We start from the raw sequence: 16,779 nt of genomic DNA on the forward strand, positions 1-16,779 counted from the left end.
AAGTAATGACTAATAGCCGATCGCTGAAACTCTCAGAACAAATGAGTCGCTCCAGAACTTTGAAACAACCAAATCAGGCTTTTCCTGCAGAAAAATACAATTCACTAAAGATTGCAGATGACTGCATCTGGTTTTTGCCAGAACCCTGCTGTTCTGGCAAAGAAAGGGTGCACTTGTCAGCCCTGACAGAATTCTCAGTGCATTAAGTGCAGTACCTTGAATCTCAGGAGATACTAATATTTATCCCACTAATCAATCTGCAGATTTACAGCTAAGGTATAAATGGAGCATATTTAATATATGCATTAAGAAGAATGCTTATGTTCCACGGAGCCTTGTCAAAACCTGTCCAAGAGATGTTTCTTTGATGAGTAGATTTCTTTCATTTGTTTCATTGTTTCATTTGGCTCACTTGGTGGAAATTACCATTCTGAAATCTGCTAGCCATTTGAAACAAAAGTAGCATTCCTTATGCTTCCAGCTTTAAAACAAATGCACATGCATGTGCATTCACTTCCTAAATAGTAACGCTAATCGGATTTGCATGTCCAAATGGGTAGCAAAATGAACCATTTAAACAAAAGAGAAATTAATGTTTACTTGTTCTTTAAGGTCTCAACCATTCTTTACTTGTTATTTCAATTATATTACATTTCTGCAATATTCCTTCAACATCAATGATGAGGTAAAAAAAAAAAAAAAAAAAACACAAAGAATACATATAGACCTTCCGAAAAATCTTTAATATTAGATGTTAATTTACTTTTCAGAAGCCAAGTAATGACTACTCTTGAACACTATGCTTGGAATCAACCGTAGCATGGCACTAAAAACAGCTGGAATTTTGCAGCCATAGTAAACTAACCTTTTACTGTAGACTAGTGTATTCCACTAGACACTCCAGCACTCAAAGGCCAGGAAACTTGTTAAGAGTAAAAGTAGGTTGTTTTAATTCATTAGCTAACAAAGTTTCTGCACACAACAATTTGCTTGATCAGTTGCACCCAAAGTCAGGCAAGCAACGTTTTTCATGTATTTGACGGCACAATTTGATGACACTCCTTCCGATTGAACAATCCCCAGGACTGCATGATTTTAAATGTTCATCCAAGCTGTGTTACTATGTTCTGCAGGAGCTCAATCAGTGTATGTATATTGAGCGCTGTTCCCTGCTGTTGTGTAGCTAGCTTCCTGGCTAGCTGGCTACCTACTATTACGCCTGATATTACCAGCAAATTCAGCCTACAGCTGCAAATAAAAATTGCATACAATTAAACCTCTTTTTCTCTAGATCCCATTAGGAAGCAATATCACCTTAATTTATGAGTGTGCTAAAGGCTAGCACAGTACAGAGCTTTTCCACAAAGGCTAATTGAATGTTAAGCAGGGCAGCCATTGCAGCTCTGCAATGCTGGAAAAGCCTCTGAATAACTATGTACAGATAAAGGAAAATACATTATTAATTGAATTGAAAATGCGAATCAAGATACCTCATATTTATGGTACATTGAAACTGAGAAAGCTTGTGACATGAAAACTGACCACATATGATAAAGCACATATCTAGCAGATCATGCTCTCCACATATTCTGTTTTGGAGTACCATTTGGAGCTGATATTTTTTTACAATGTTTCTTTAAAGGTTATTATAATTCATACTCTGTTTTTGTTCATGCTCTACCACTCAATTTTTAAATAGTCTCAGCTGGTTTTATGGGCTGAGAAAAGAATCAGAACAGTATTATAGGTCAAGGCCAAACAGGAAAGTTTGTACAATATTAGACAATATTTTTTGTGTGAAACTGTGACTTTGGCAGTGACCGTGAAAAAAAAAAAATCTGTTACGACTATTTTGCTTTGTAACATAAATTTTTATTTTGAAAAACAGTTTGCTTTATATGTGTCTGTACGACCTGAGATGTATGTGTCATTATATTATTACTGTAGAGTCAGCCAACCCCTTAGGGGGAGATATAAAAAAGGCTATATCTCTCTTCATATAGGCTTTATAAATTAGCGGCATATAATTAATATGCTACATATTAAATTTAAAAATAGATGTAACAAATTGGCGAAGCAAAGGAGGAAGGGGTGATCTTGTCACCACTGTCATTGCTACTTGGGCATTAAAGTGCGACTACAAGGCAACTTAACAGAATATGAAATCAAAATTCAGGTGGTTTCACGCATGAGATACAAAATTGGCAATGGAAACTATTTGCATTAGCAGATGCCACAAAAGCCTTATTCACATACGCATTTTACGCAAGGACCTCATACCTTTGTTTAGACACCACAGATTAAATATGACATCAACAAATGCTTTACATTTGTAGGATTATTTACAATGGTAAGAAAATACTGTATAGTTTGGAGGGGGGTGGAGGGGGGGGGGGGGGGTAAATTGGATGCCCATAAGTAGCTTCCTGCCAAACAGCAAGCTTAATCCCCATAAATCATCTGCTGCTAACTGGAAGACAGTGCCAGGGAAGGCTTAGAAAGTGAGCGTGTGATGTTCATTGTTAGTTCAGCTTCTTCCGAATGTCCTCCGCGAGAAAGCCAAATGGTAACTGCGGGCCTGTGCCTGCTTGCTCCAACTCAACACTGACGTCCCCGTCGGGGGTGGGGGGGGGGGGGTTGCGAGGGTTACACAAATCACCCTTCTGGAGTCACCAAGACGCTTCCGTAAGGCAAACACGTCCCCCTCCTTTGTCGACCCTGGCCATCTGCATCGAGACACTGCTCCCCTTCCCTGATATTCCTATGCCGTGCATACACTGTGCATATTAACAGGCAGGTAGGAGACACCGTTGGAATACAGAGAGGCTGATATGGAGGAAAATATAATGCAGATACCATCAAGCTGCATGCATCTGAGCCAATCACCGACACCTGTTCCATTTGTATGCTTGTTTCAAAAAAACAAGCTTGAGCATTTAAGGACCGCGCATTTAGAAAGAAACAACAAAAAAAAAAACATGAAATCACAGAGAAAATCACAACTGAAGCACAGCCCAGTGGTAAGTGCCCCATAAACATCTCAAACAAAGGCTGAATTTGAAAGAATTGCAACAACAAAGGCATCTGTGCCCGTGAGAGCCATCGTGATCTAATTTTCATTAGAGCGGAGCCGGCTATGACGCCTCTTCATTACATTAGACAGCCCAGCGAGCGAACGTGCGGTACAGTACGCCCGCTCTTCAAATCACCGGTATCTAGGTCACCGTGGCTCTCAATCTGCTCTTCGCTTTAACAGCTTTGATCGTCTCGTGTAATTTAGGTCAAAGCTAATAAACGCCACTCATTCTGCCCGTTCCCAAAAACAGCGGAACTCAGCCCATAAAGGTGTCGTATTTGAGCCCGATGGCCTCCATCTTTAAGTTTCTTCATTTTAATCGGAATGCCCAACCCCTCCCTGTATAGAAGTGGTCTACAGTACACCCTTGTATGGTGACACCCATTGCAAACCCCACAGAAAATGTTTTTTTTCTAATAGACTATTTCAGTTATTTAGTTTCAGATTTTTTTCTGTTCCCAGGTAGACTGAATGTCTAATACTCTTATCCCTCTAAACCAGTACAAAGTGTGCATAATCTAATAAATGAGGCGTCTTATTTTTTCATTAGATCACAACTGTACAGTGTCAAGTGAGGAAGACACAATGAGCTCCAGTTCATGTTTAACGCTTGATATACACAGCTGCTTAGTGATGGCAGTTACAGTGACAGGTCATGACGGACCAATGCCATGCTGTGGCTTGACTAAACAGTACCATGTTGTAAAGTGTCACAAGTAGTCAAATAGTACAAACTGTGAAAAACCGAAGTGTCAGTGTGACACCAGGTGTAAATATTCCTTATAATAAATGCTGTTCCATGTACGCACCTTATAATAAATGAACAACTAAAAAGACAAGCAGTCAATGTTGATGTATCAGTGCTAATCACTTAATCATGAAAAAATGACAGATATTGATGTCTGAGCTATGATTAATTTTGGTTTTGGTCTGGTGTCTTTGCTTTCATATTACACTTAATAGTGAATTTAATAAAGCAACATTGAAAGGCATGGTGATATGTATGTGTATGAAAGTGGTTCTAAAAAAGGGCACAAATACAGTATGTTTGGATCTTGTTACTAGTACTACAAGTCGACATTTTACTGCATATTTCCGATTATACAGTATTTGTATATTATACTGTACATTACATAACTTTGATAAAATATATTTTACTGAGCTTGTCAAACTCAGGAGAAACAAAGTGTGTCCTTTTATGCAAACCTAATAACTATATACCAAACATAATTTCATTGGCTAAGATACTTCTCAGTGGTCACTATAATAGCCCGCTATTGGCTGGCTATGTACTGGGGAGAAGTCATGCTACCCAGAAGAGTCAGTACTTGTGCACGGTGGGTCCCAGTGGTTATACTAAGGCACAGTACTGTCAGAAAACCTTGTAGATGCGCTCATCTTGTTCCAGAGAGTCTGTATAAACTGGAGACAGCAACATGTTCACAGTACTTCTTGGCATGTTTACAATGGCAAAATGGACAACAACGATAATTCCTCCAGATAATTGCCAAGTAAACAATGAACATTCTGTCAGTGTTTCTGAGTTACCACATTTTTGGAACTAAGAACTACAATGCATTTTGTTCGCTGGACCCCTGCAGTGATAAGAGTACAGACTTTGCCATTATCTGTGCCGTCTGTTGATTTCTAAAACACATAGAAGGTAAGGACCCCCCAAGCCTGTTTTGCCCCTCCACTTAACAAAATAAGGAATCGTTTTTGTTTAAACACTGGCATCATAAAATTGTTTATAGCGATAAAACCGCAAGTTTTAACACATTCAAACGGTATATTGTGTGGCTTGATGTATTGAAAAATTCACTGCAAAAACAAAATGAATGCAAATAAACTGAAACAATTGGAACTTAAGGCGTTAATACATTATAAGCTATTAAAACTAACAATAGCACCTGAGTTAGCTAAGCAGTTTTAGCATTTTAGAAAGAAGAGGTCAGATGGTTCTAAGCATGGATGTTTAACAAATGGGTCAGTACAATTCACTATCAGTTTGAGAGCTTAATCCCACCCAAGACAAGAAAGCCCAGTTTCATTCAGTCTGAGTGAAACACATGAATGGATAAGGAATGCACTTCCCCCATTGCAGCGCAAGCTGTGCCATTACCTTCCTTTCTCAAGAGATCACATCATGTGATACGCCACCTGTGGTGCTCCCCGAGGTCAAGGTTTCCCGGCACAGATCCATACGCTGCGGCTCAATATGCGGAGCGCGAGCGTAGCTGTGAAAAATGACACCATCACCGTTCTTTCATTGGAAAGCCAATGAATGCATAAATCAGGTCCCCCTCTCCCCAGGTTACAGGCGCACCTCTAATAATCCACACAAACTACTGACGCATTTCCCCCACGCGGCCCATCAATCACAGAGACCGCTGATCAAAACCATCACTGTAATACACCATTCCCCACTAATCTCTTCAGCTGTCTGTGAAGCATACATGCCAATCTGCTGTTTTTTTTTTTTTTTGCTTCTCCCGACTGGCAGTTGGCTGTTTCTGAAGGCGCGTTTGCCCGCCACAAATGCAGCCCGGATTAGGCAGAGGGAGGGAGCCTGGGTGGACAGAGAGACAGGGAGGGACCAGGAGCACAGCTGTGACAAGACAGCGCAGAGCCTTGAACAGATCCAGGAGGGGACCGTCAGCGTGGCATAGCTAAGCTCGCACATTACCGGCCCTGGCAGCTCCACAATGGGCCTCTCTGTCAGTGCCCCTCTCCCCTATACTGTAGCAAACTACTCCCTCCAGTGTGTTTGGACACACTGTAAAAGCTGGCATGGATTTTGCAACACACACACAAACTATACTGAACAATAAGAACTGAACGCCCCTTAACATTGTTATCAAGCTTCAGAGAGCCACATCACTTTAATTACTAAACTCCTACTACACTTCATAACTGACTGTCACAGAATCCATAGTTTTACCATACCATAGTTTTTTTTATAATGGGGAGGATGGTTGTTGAAGTGTTGCGTTGGAGTGAATATTTTTCTATCATGTTATTGTAGAAGTTCTGAAGAAGTTATTGTAGAGCCTCACCAGATATCTACAGCTTACTGTAGAGCCTCAGCAGTTGTGCAGATTATTGTAGAGGTTGAGCAGTTGTGCAAATGTTAGTGTAGAGGTTGATCAGTTGTGTAGATGTCAGTGTAGAGGCTCAGAGGTTGTCTAGAGGTTATAATAGAGGTTCAGGGTATCCTGAGGAACCAAAAATACCAACAAAGGCCTGGGGGAAGCATGATCTCAGCCAGCCCACCGTGAAACAGCAGAGGTGTTCATGCTCATCTCAGGTGGGCATGGTGGAATGAGGCCTGACCCCAGCTCCTTGCCCCTGGCAACGGTGCCCAGGCAGCCAGGACTGAGGTGACAACGGGTAGGAGCTGGATGGATGCAAGCTGGCACCTGGAGCCGACTCCATTGCTATGAAAGCGCTCCCAGGTCTATGACACAGATGGCCCAGCCACAGCTTAAGCCACAACTTCAGCTGCCATGCTGTGTTGCCTCAGACCGTGACGGGGGAACGCCATTTTGCGCAGAATCTCCATTAAGAGAAAAGACGGACCACAGACATGGATAATTCAGAGGCTTTGAAATAAACATAATAAATATTATTTGTTTTGGGGGCGGTAAAGACATATATTGAGTCGCTGTGCTTAAAATAGTATATCACATTAAGTAGTGACCTGAGGGTGTTGAAGCACTGCCTCTTGATCTAGAATTTACCCTCAGAGTTTTACTTGCATGAGCTGACTTATGAAGGAACTGAATTCATTTCTGTTTTTGAGACAAAAATGCAAGCCCTCTGATGAATAATTCAGGAATATCCCTGATCTGAGTACTACGTTCCCTGTAGTTTGATCAGGCTGCCCACAGGTGAGTGACAGACGGTACTCATTAAACCAAGCTGAGTGACATTCTACTTAAATCTGCCATATTCATTTATAACTCCATTCAGCCCAATATGAAATCCATTTGCCCTTCAGATGTAAGACAAACTGTGACTGTTCCAGGCACCAAATCATAGCTGCACCATCAAAGGCTGTCATGGAAACACTTGATAACCTATCAACTACTCCCAGCTGGGTATGAAGCTTTGCAAGGACATCATTCGATTGTGCTGATCCAAGCGGACATTTTCTTCAGAGGCTTTTTACTTACCACTCTCTCGTGTGTGGGCCATCCTCCTTATAGTTAGTATTGATTTGTATCCAGCTAAACCTATTCCAGTTGACTAAACTAGGATTTATTCCAAGTGTGTTCATTAGAATTGTGTTTTCATTAGCTTTGGGAATAAGAGTAAGTAACTTTGACATGAGATTTCCCTCCAACACATCTATTTAATGGAGGAGTATTGACGTCTCTCTCTCTTGGTACGAGAAACCTGAACCCAAAGAATCAGATGGAGCTAATACAAAAGACAGAGAAAATAGCAATTCCTCAAGTTGATGCTTTCTGCCAATAAATTTCAGCGTTCTGCCACTGTCTAGCATCCCACTGCAAGCAGAGGGGTGAAAATTATATTTGCAACAGTAGCACTTAGCTAATTGATCTGCCTTAATGTATCTGGATATTAATGTGCCTGTATTGGTCTAGCTGTAATGGCATGTTCTGATGAGGGTCTACAGGGATAGCTATTGCATTAATGAGCATACACAGTTTAAACCTCTCTCTCTACTTTGGAATAAAAATAACACAAGGTAATTGGCAGGATGAGGCCTGTCGTTTAATCAAGATTCTTCTGGAGTGCCGCTTTCCCACTTCACTTCATTGCAAAGTAGCTTTTTGAATATTTTCCTTAATTGGAGCAGTGTACCCAAACTAAGCCTTTACTTCAGTCTGAAGAAAGCACCTTCCACCCCACTCCACAGAAAACAACACATCCACAATAGACTAACTGACCTCGCTAGAATATCAGAACTCCAATTGGCATGACTGCTGCTGACTTAGCCCTCCAATAGCCTTCAAATTGACCCACCCTCACCGGATCCCCTGTTGATAAAGCATCTTCATTGAATTTTAAATGCAGAAATAACCTGTCGCTCATCAATAAATCAGTGAATAAATGTGTAACTACTTCACAGTCAAGAGTGGCTGTATTTATTCAGTCTACACCACTCATTTGTACTACAAAACACACATAATTGTTTTTTTATTTTTATGTAAGAGATGTGTGGTGCTACATTTTGATTATGACTTCTGATTTCATAATTGCAGGGTTAAAACAGACTGGTAAGACAATCTTTGTACCCTGATGGGGTACCGCTGTTATGAAAAATATTTTTTTGTAACTTTTTGTAATGGTTGGGTAACTCCAAGAATAGTCATCAAATTTTATGCTGAAAACTTTAAATTTCAGGAGTTTTCACTGCTGTTAAACTCAGTATAGGGTAATTTGTTACCCTGAGGACAACATAAGGGTTAAACAAGAGTATGCATTTCAGTATTCAAAAAGTTAAAACATTTACAACAGGAAGATAGACTACGTCAGCAAATTATTTCTCACAATGCCAATAAGAACAACACAAACTCTATGCAGACTCTTTTTAACTGCATTATGAAATTACATTAACAGATTATTGGCAGAAGGAATATTCCTTTGCTAAGAAAGCATACATTATACTGCTATGTTGCATGTATTTTAAACTGATGACAGAGACACAGCACTTGACTACTGTTAAGTGTGGAAATAACAGAACTGTGGAATACCTGTCAAAACTGAGGAAAATACCAGCTTGGCAGCCGACTGATACAACTTCTCATTGCTTAAGATACAAAGAGCACAGAAGGTCATTCACATTGGCACCATGGCACAGTTACTTTTCAGTTAAAATTAATTTTGAAACAAACATCAACACCGCGTTAAAGCCACTTTCTTATTCACTTTCTTACATTACCTGGCAGTGTCAGCCTGTGACGATGGGTGAATACGAAAATATATCCTTAAGAGTTAGCACTTCACTTCCTTGCTGAGTCGGAGGACAAACTTGAACGCTCCGATGAAGAGAAACGGGTGCAAAGTTCAAGGCACGGCCTCCAAACGAGACCACAGATGGCGCTTCGTAACTTCAGGGCAGGACGGGTGCAACACCGCCTGAGGAACGCGTGCATCTCATTTGAATAACAGCACAGACCTCTGCACCCTCGGCTAGCAAGGTCACGCGATACGCAGCAATACTAAAAGGATATTCTACTTCCTCAATGACATGTAACGCAGAGCCACTGTTCCGTGCGTACAAGTGCACGTAGCGTGAGTGACATAAATGTAGACATTTAAGTGAAATCGTTACGCATTTCTCTGCACGATTAAGACCCAGCAAGTCTTTCATCGTAATACAAATGATCGTTTTCGGGAAAGGATTTCGGTTTTTGTTTCATTTGTGAAGAGAGACTGGGCTTTTAAAAACTCAGCCCCAGCTCAAATCCGAAATGGCAAGAAATTCTGTAGCCAAGACAAATGGGTATTCTTTAACAGATTTTTTGACAAAAGATGCAGAACATGTAGAAAAAGGGCATATTCTACCCAAAATTTCCCAAGTACTCCCACCATTTAACTTTTTTGTAATAGTGCAAGGGACAGCCATATTACTGTGTGAATTAATACTGACCAGTGAACACAGCTTTACAAGGAACGGTAGGATTACATTACATGTATTCAGCAAATGTTCTTCTCCATAGTAACCTGCAAAGTGAGGATGACAGTCACTTTCTTACAGCTCACCCAAGAAGTTCTCTGATAATGTGGTCACTGCAGCCACTGTAACTGTAACATCATTACGACTGGGGATTGGTTTCCGCCATATAAAAAAGGGTTAATATTATAACATATTAACAGTTATTATTTTACATGTACAGTCTAAGATGATATGCCAGTCCTCCCCCCCCCCTCCCCCCCTTTTATCCAAGTGTGAGAAAAAGAGAGACCGAGAGATCAAAGACTTTGCCTTTAACCTTGGGGGATTGCATATCCTCATGTTTCGGGGGGAAAATAAGTCATGAAAATGCATTGCACTCTCTTGTGACTTTCCCCTTGTGCCTTGTTACTCCCGCTAAAATGTAAATTGGACTTTGCTCATCCGCTGATTTTCCCATTGCCTTTGTGTAGAAATAGGATCAACCATTTTGTCAGGGTGCCAAACAGATACCTTAATTAGTATTATCTCCTGCTCTGCTGAATTTTATTGTAAATAAAATGTGCTGTCATTCTCAATGTGCTGGCATGCTCTTATGTCCAGGCTAAGAAAAAGAGGGTGGGTCTAATATAAACCACTCAGCTGTATCTGTTTGATAGACAGTCTGCAAGGATGTAATTTCAAAGATATTTGGATCTGGGGGGAAAATCCACTTTGTTGACTTTTTGAAAAAGGCTATTCAATCCACAGATATGTAGGAAAATGCAAATATATAAACTTAATAAAGAACCCTCAAATCCAATTACCAACTACAAAAATACAGATCGTCAGAGCAGAAAATCCAGATTTAATGGCAGACTCCATCTCTAATTATTCCAAACAATTAATCATCTTGTTGTACGCCCCTGTTGACAACACTCCTGACAAAATCGTCCTGGGTGTTGTTCGGGGGGCAAAATGGAATGATGGGATTCTACAGATTCATCCACCATTTCATAATGTTACACACTGCAATAGCTCCCTGCAACGTCTGCCAATCTCTGACTAATCCTGAATGCTCCCATCTGATATAAAAAATATAACTCTGTAACAGTGCTCTAGGGTCTGGATCTTACAGAAAACCAGTAAGAGAAATTCCATTTTGAACATTTCCTCAAAATGCCTTAAAATGCTTTAAAATTCTGCTAATCAGCCAGGGAAGTGATAGCACTTTGCCAGCAGCCATACCACCATGCATCCTGCTCCTGCTGGCTGGCTGGAGTTAAGCACATGTGGGCTTGGTTAGTACTAGGATGAGAGACCTCCTGGGAATGCTGAGTTGCTGCTGGAAGGGGTGTTGGTGGGCCAGTAGTGGGTGATCTTCCCTCTGCTTAAATAATCCCCAATGCCCCAGTGCAGTGATGTGCTCCTGTGCTGCAGGAGGCACCGTCTTTCTGATGAAATGTTAGACAGTATCCATAGCCATGAACACATTAATTCCAGTACCCACAGTCAGCTTAGGCTGGGTCGGAAAGCTATGCTAAGTCAAACTAGGAGGCATGACGATGAGCTACAACATCAAGTTAACAATACAGGTGCATTATAAGTGCCGGATGGATACAAGTGTGACATGAAAGTGCTAGAGTAACAATCCCTGATTGGGAGTGCCCTGCTGAATAGTGACAGTTAGTCCATGTACAGTCTGAAGAGATGCACCTTCTGACCACGGCAATATGACCGAGTGGATCGTAGAGGATTGGGGAGTTTCTTCCACCACTGGGGAGCTAGGGTGCAGAAGCTCCGTGGTCGGGACAAGTGAGAGCCATTCACCTGAATGACAGGGAGTGCAAGCATCCCCCTGCTGCAGCAGAGCGAAATGGTTGAGCGGGCGTGTAGAGTAAAATCATTTCCTGTCCGTAGGCGGGCGCTGTCCTATCGGCTGCAGTCTAGGCCAGGGCCAGGACTTTGAACCTGATCCTGGCAGCGACCGGTAGCCAGTGGAGTGACCTCAGCAGGTGGTTGGAGTGACCTCATGACCCAGGTGGGTGTTACACATTGGTGGTGGTTGAGGTGAGTTATCTGCAGGTATATTATTGTGTAATTTTCTTCACCGTCTAACTTTGCCCAGGGAAAAGCGCAACCATGACAAATACCAGCTGGACTGTCAAAAAGAAACGCATATGATCTGATACTCAACATGCAGCTGGCAACAGAATCAACACCACCAGTGGGACTCCTAATGCACAAGCGATTTGGAATTCAGCAAAAGATTTAAGAACAACTCATTTTTAAAATAACTAACGTTTTTGTGAATGCGCTAGCTGAATCATACCCAATAATGTTGTTTAAGCAATAAAAGAGTAAGACTTGCTTGTAAGTCGGGACCTAGTTATAAGTTTAACTGTTGTTCAAAGTGATAGGGTTGGACCCAGAGTTGAAACCATCAAAAAGACGGCCTGCTTCAGTTTCTAAGCCTATATAACAGTAATAAATAGATTGGAATACCACCACAGTCAGAAAACCTCTAATTCGAAGTCTATTCCAGATGGTTAAATATTTTATGGAGCCTTAAGCAAGGCTAATTGGCTAGCTTAAAGAACCTTTTATTACTTCTAGTTGTGAAATGTTTAACCTTTGGCACAGAGCATGCGACTAATCATTAAATAGAAGGCAAGCTTTGACTGGGATCAATCAACCGGCTCTTTCAGGACTTAGAGATTCATTTTCAATTTTCATGGTTCTGGTGACAAAGATCAGCTCTGAATTTCTATGTGAGAAGTAACGTTTAAATACTGTGGGCCCCCACTACACAGCAATGAAAACCTTGTTTACCCACAAGCACCTGGCATTTATTATAACTCAGGACCATGGGTTGGTGTATGCTTTGTGCATCCAAGTCAAACATTCCCTGAGGGTTCATCTGGAAATAGTTGGCTTTTTGATAGAAATGTGACATCTATTTCACGCTTCAATTAGGTAAACATGTTATATGAAAGCTGTAAGGTTAATTACAGCTTGCAATCTTGGCCAGTTCCCCTTGGCCTCCACACTTTGCTCTTGCCATCACTCTGACACAAGTAAATCTTGGTCTCATTTATCCAACCTTTTTCTAGAACTCTGCAGGCTCTTTTATGTACTTCTTCACAAACTGTGACCTGGGCATCCTACTTTTGCAGCTAACTAACAGTTTGTATCTTTCAATGTAGCCTGTGTAGTTTTGTAAGTGAAGTTTTCTGCGGACAGTAGTCACTGACACATACATGCCTGAAGAGTGTTTCTGATCTGTTGGACAGGTGTTTGTGGGTTTTTCTTCATTACGTGTGAGAATTCTTCATTCATCAATTGTGGTGTGCATATGTATGTGTGTGTGTGTGTGTGTGTGTGTGTACTGTATGGGAGCCTGTATGTGTTTTTGTACGTATATACTTGTGTGTACATATGTGCGTGCCTGCATGTGCGTGCCGTGCTTCTGCGTGGGTGACGCCAGACTGAGACTGGAGAATCTCCCCATCTCCCAGGCTTAGGCAGGACAGAAGCAGTCGTCCTCCGTATCTGCGCCTCAGCCAGCACAGCTTTCCCTCGGCGAGTCAGGCAGGAGCCTCGCCAGCCCTGCCACATGTCCTGTCATATCCGCCAACTGCCGCAATCCGTTTCCCCAGAGAGCGACCCGGTGACGGCGGTGACGATGATTCAAGAAGAGCGCGTAGACGCGCTTTCGCGGGAAACACGCCGGTGATTCTGCGGCTTTCGCACGCAATCGCTACACGCGCACGCCGACTTATCTGTCCGGGTCTCGGGCGCGACTGTTTTCGGTTGCGAGAGTGCTATTCAAATATTATGATTGCCGTGCTATCCAGGCACAACATTACAATCCCCAGGTCCCGTATTATCATAAAGCGCACCATTACGGCAATGTTTTCTGTATCCATTACAGACACTGCCACTGACTGAAGAAAAGGTACCCTGCTGTTCCTGCTGTTTCTCTGACCCTTAATTGTCACTGAATAAATGCGCAGATTTAGCATCTCTGCACTTCTTCACACACATCGCAGGCACCTACACTGATACAAAAAGGCCCCTGCACTTCACTGTACCCCCACACATCACATTGCAAAACATGGTAGCTAAGTACATACGTCAAGCAATGGATTCCGCAGTAATGCCACTGGAGGTTCAGCACCACTACCATTTCCCAGTGGGCTGGGCCTTCTGCAGTGCTGTTAAATTAAATGTAGGCAGAAGGCAAAATGACTCAAAGCCTCGCGTCTCTTCGTTTACTGTGTTCCCTGTGATACAAATAGTGCTCTCACATGTTGAAAAATAATGGCTGGATTCTGCACCGTGTAGTCGAAAGCATTTGCGAATATAATTTTCTGTTCCTTGAAGACGATTCTCCACCCTGTCTTATACAAGAACATTTAAAATCAGCTCTGTTTCTGAAGAGGGTCATAAAAGTCACCCAGCTGGCACCAACTGTTTTATTAACCTTTACAATGATGCTCTGAGTGTGCCACAATCAAAAAGACCGTAGAACTGTACAGCCCTGCTCATCCACTATGGTTCAAGGCTTGAAGGGTGGGAACAGGAACTTTACCTGTTTGATTAGATGATAATGAATCGTTTCTAATTGGGCCATGACAAAGATTGCAAGGTTGGAGTCTGAAAACCCATGATCTGGGGTAATTATTAAGCTTGGTCCTGGGGTGAGACAAGCAAAGCCTGCTTTGCATTGTCAGCACACACAGACACACACACGAACACACACTGAATGTTGGGGCAGCAGTGTCTGTGAACTCAGATTACCTTCAGGCAGTGGCGTCGTTAGGCCCGGGTTTTCGAGGCTTAAGCCCCGAAATGTTTTCAGGCTAGCCCCTAATATTATTCCTAGCCTCATCAAAATGAATTTGTTTACCGCTCAAAGTCCGATATAGCAGCACACTCACCCCTCGCACAGATCAGTGCACTCCTCTCAGCTCCCCGGCGTGCACGCTGATAGCTCTGTGTGAATGATAAGGCAGGCACTTGTTTGCTAATCGCTAACGTGAATAATTCAGCTCGATGATGGTATAAAGTGGATTTAGGCCATTAAGATGGGAGGGAAAGGCCAAAAAAACGCTTGGATCCTGAATCAAGCCACATATATCTATATTTGTAGTAAAATAGCCTTTTTTTTGTCACCGGTAAGTAATTATAACATTCATTAGCTGTAGCTAAAAGGCTGTCATTTGAATGTTTGTTTTTTTAAGGATGTGATGTGACATGTAACTGCATAGCGAGCACCGTTGCATATCACATCACATCCGAAAGAAACAATGTTAGCTAGCCAAAATGACAATTAATTTTTTTATGGCAGCCTAAATCTGCTGAGAATTAAGGTGGTTTTGCATACTGCACATTTTGGTTTCTTCTCGTACTCAAAGAACATGACAAATAAGAATTAGCATCAGGATTTGCTAGTAAGGATTCGAAAAGCAGAATCGGAGTGCTAACTGGAATCAATTAAATCTAAATGATACCCAACCCTACTTATGTAATCAAGACATGTCCATTTTTTTTTCATTGAAATTTACACAGAGCTTTATTTCACTTTTAAAGCGTGAAGTAGGTTGTGCACATGAGAGATAAACAACCTAATTTAATTTGTCCTGATATCAGGCTGTAAGGCACCAAAAATGATATCTTTGAAAACTCTCTATAGGCATTGTATGTGATTAAGAGTAAGAGACTAGAGGGTTGTGTTGGTATGCAGTGTAGCTCATTAAACAGCTTTGAGGCCATTTTTATTGGATGCTGGTTGGTGTACTGTAGACCATTTGGTAATACACTGCAGTTGTGGCTTATGTATCCCATAGTAGGCATCTCTTGCTGATAATAGGGTTGGCAATGGCTTGTGTGGCCGGTGGTCACACAGTGTCACCATTGCAGGGACATTTTTTGGCTATTGTCTCTACAACTCAGATTATGACAGAGATTATGATTTTGTTCATTTTCTACACAGAAATCTTATTCGATGTAAGCTTTCAAAGGTCATTGTTCATATCACAGTGACTCAGCAGATTGATGCATTTACACCAAAGCAACGTGTATAGGTGTAACAAAGTATTTTAATGCATTTTAACAGCCAATACGACTGAAGTCTAGTCTGGAAGAGGATAAAAATAATACATATACAAATACATCTGTAGTTCCAGTAGAGTCTATTAACAGAGGAAATGTCCATATGTTTCTTTCCAACCACTGAGATTATTTCAGAGCCAAAGGTTATACCAGCACTAGTGCACTTGACAGTAGGAATTGCATCTGAGGTAAAAATCTGATTTGTCCAGAGACAGATCTGACTAAGGATTCTCTACAGTACATTACAGAATCACAAAGCAAACAAAGCATTTTGGTATGAAACACAAATCCCTACCAAATATTTCTAAAAACAATGCAGGTACTTCATTCAACTACATCCTTGTATGCGTGCGAAACATTTCACTAGATTTAAAACATCATGGCTCATGAGATAAAGATTATTGAGGTCACAGATAAAATAATAATGCACATGCCAGCAAAATCTAGCTCAAATTAACTCTTACAAGCAGAGCACTGGGAGTTTTACAAGGGAGTATTTTGCAGTGGTTTATATTGGGGAGATTTTCGTGGAGTTTATATTGGAGTGTTTGTATTGAGCTATACTGGGTGATTTCATTTATTATAATCACAGCGTACTGTAATTTTTCATAAATATTTGTGGCAAAATATTTTCACATTATATTCTTCAAATGGCCAAAAGAAATGTGACATACAGTAAACAAAATAATAATTTAAATAATCACACAAAATATTTATAATTGTAATGCTGAACTGAACCCAGTAATATCTGCAATGTGTTCAAGAGGCAGACGGTTTGGATGGCATGTTTCATCATTACTGTATATTGTAAAGGAATGCTTCTGTAAGCTGAGAGAAGCATGGAACACGGCATCTGTCTGGTTGGCTCTTTGTTACAGTTTCGCACACAAAAGGATTCAATAACAGAATTGACTGAGCTCCAGGATTTAAGATGGGAAAATCTACCCGCTGTCCGTCCACT

The 16,779-nt window shown here is 41.3% G+C and overlaps 1 protein-coding gene across 12 annotated transcripts in view; it reads right to left on the minus strand.

Moving 5' to 3' along the window:
- Positions 1-16,779, minus strand: part of dab1a (DAB adaptor protein 1a) — a 288,815-nt gene that overhangs the window by 86,717 nt on the left and 185,319 nt on the right. Inside the window, exon 1 of one of the 12 annotated variants that reach the window (XM_064333511.1) lies at positions 8,988-9,596. The exons of 10 other annotated variants lie outside the window; for them this stretch is intronic. The gene's annotated coding sequence lies outside the window, so the exon portion shown is untranslated. Of the gene's footprint in view, positions 1-5,198; positions 5,613-8,987; positions 9,597-16,779 lie in introns of those variants that run through there. One more of the 12 variants, XM_064333512.1, reaches the window with a different exon arrangement.

This window comes from Anguilla rostrata, chromosome 4, assembly GCF_018555375.3.
Source record: "Anguilla rostrata isolate EN2019 chromosome 4, ASM1855537v3, whole genome shotgun sequence".
NCBI lineage: Eukaryota > Metazoa > Chordata > Actinopteri > Anguilliformes > Anguillidae > Anguilla > Anguilla rostrata.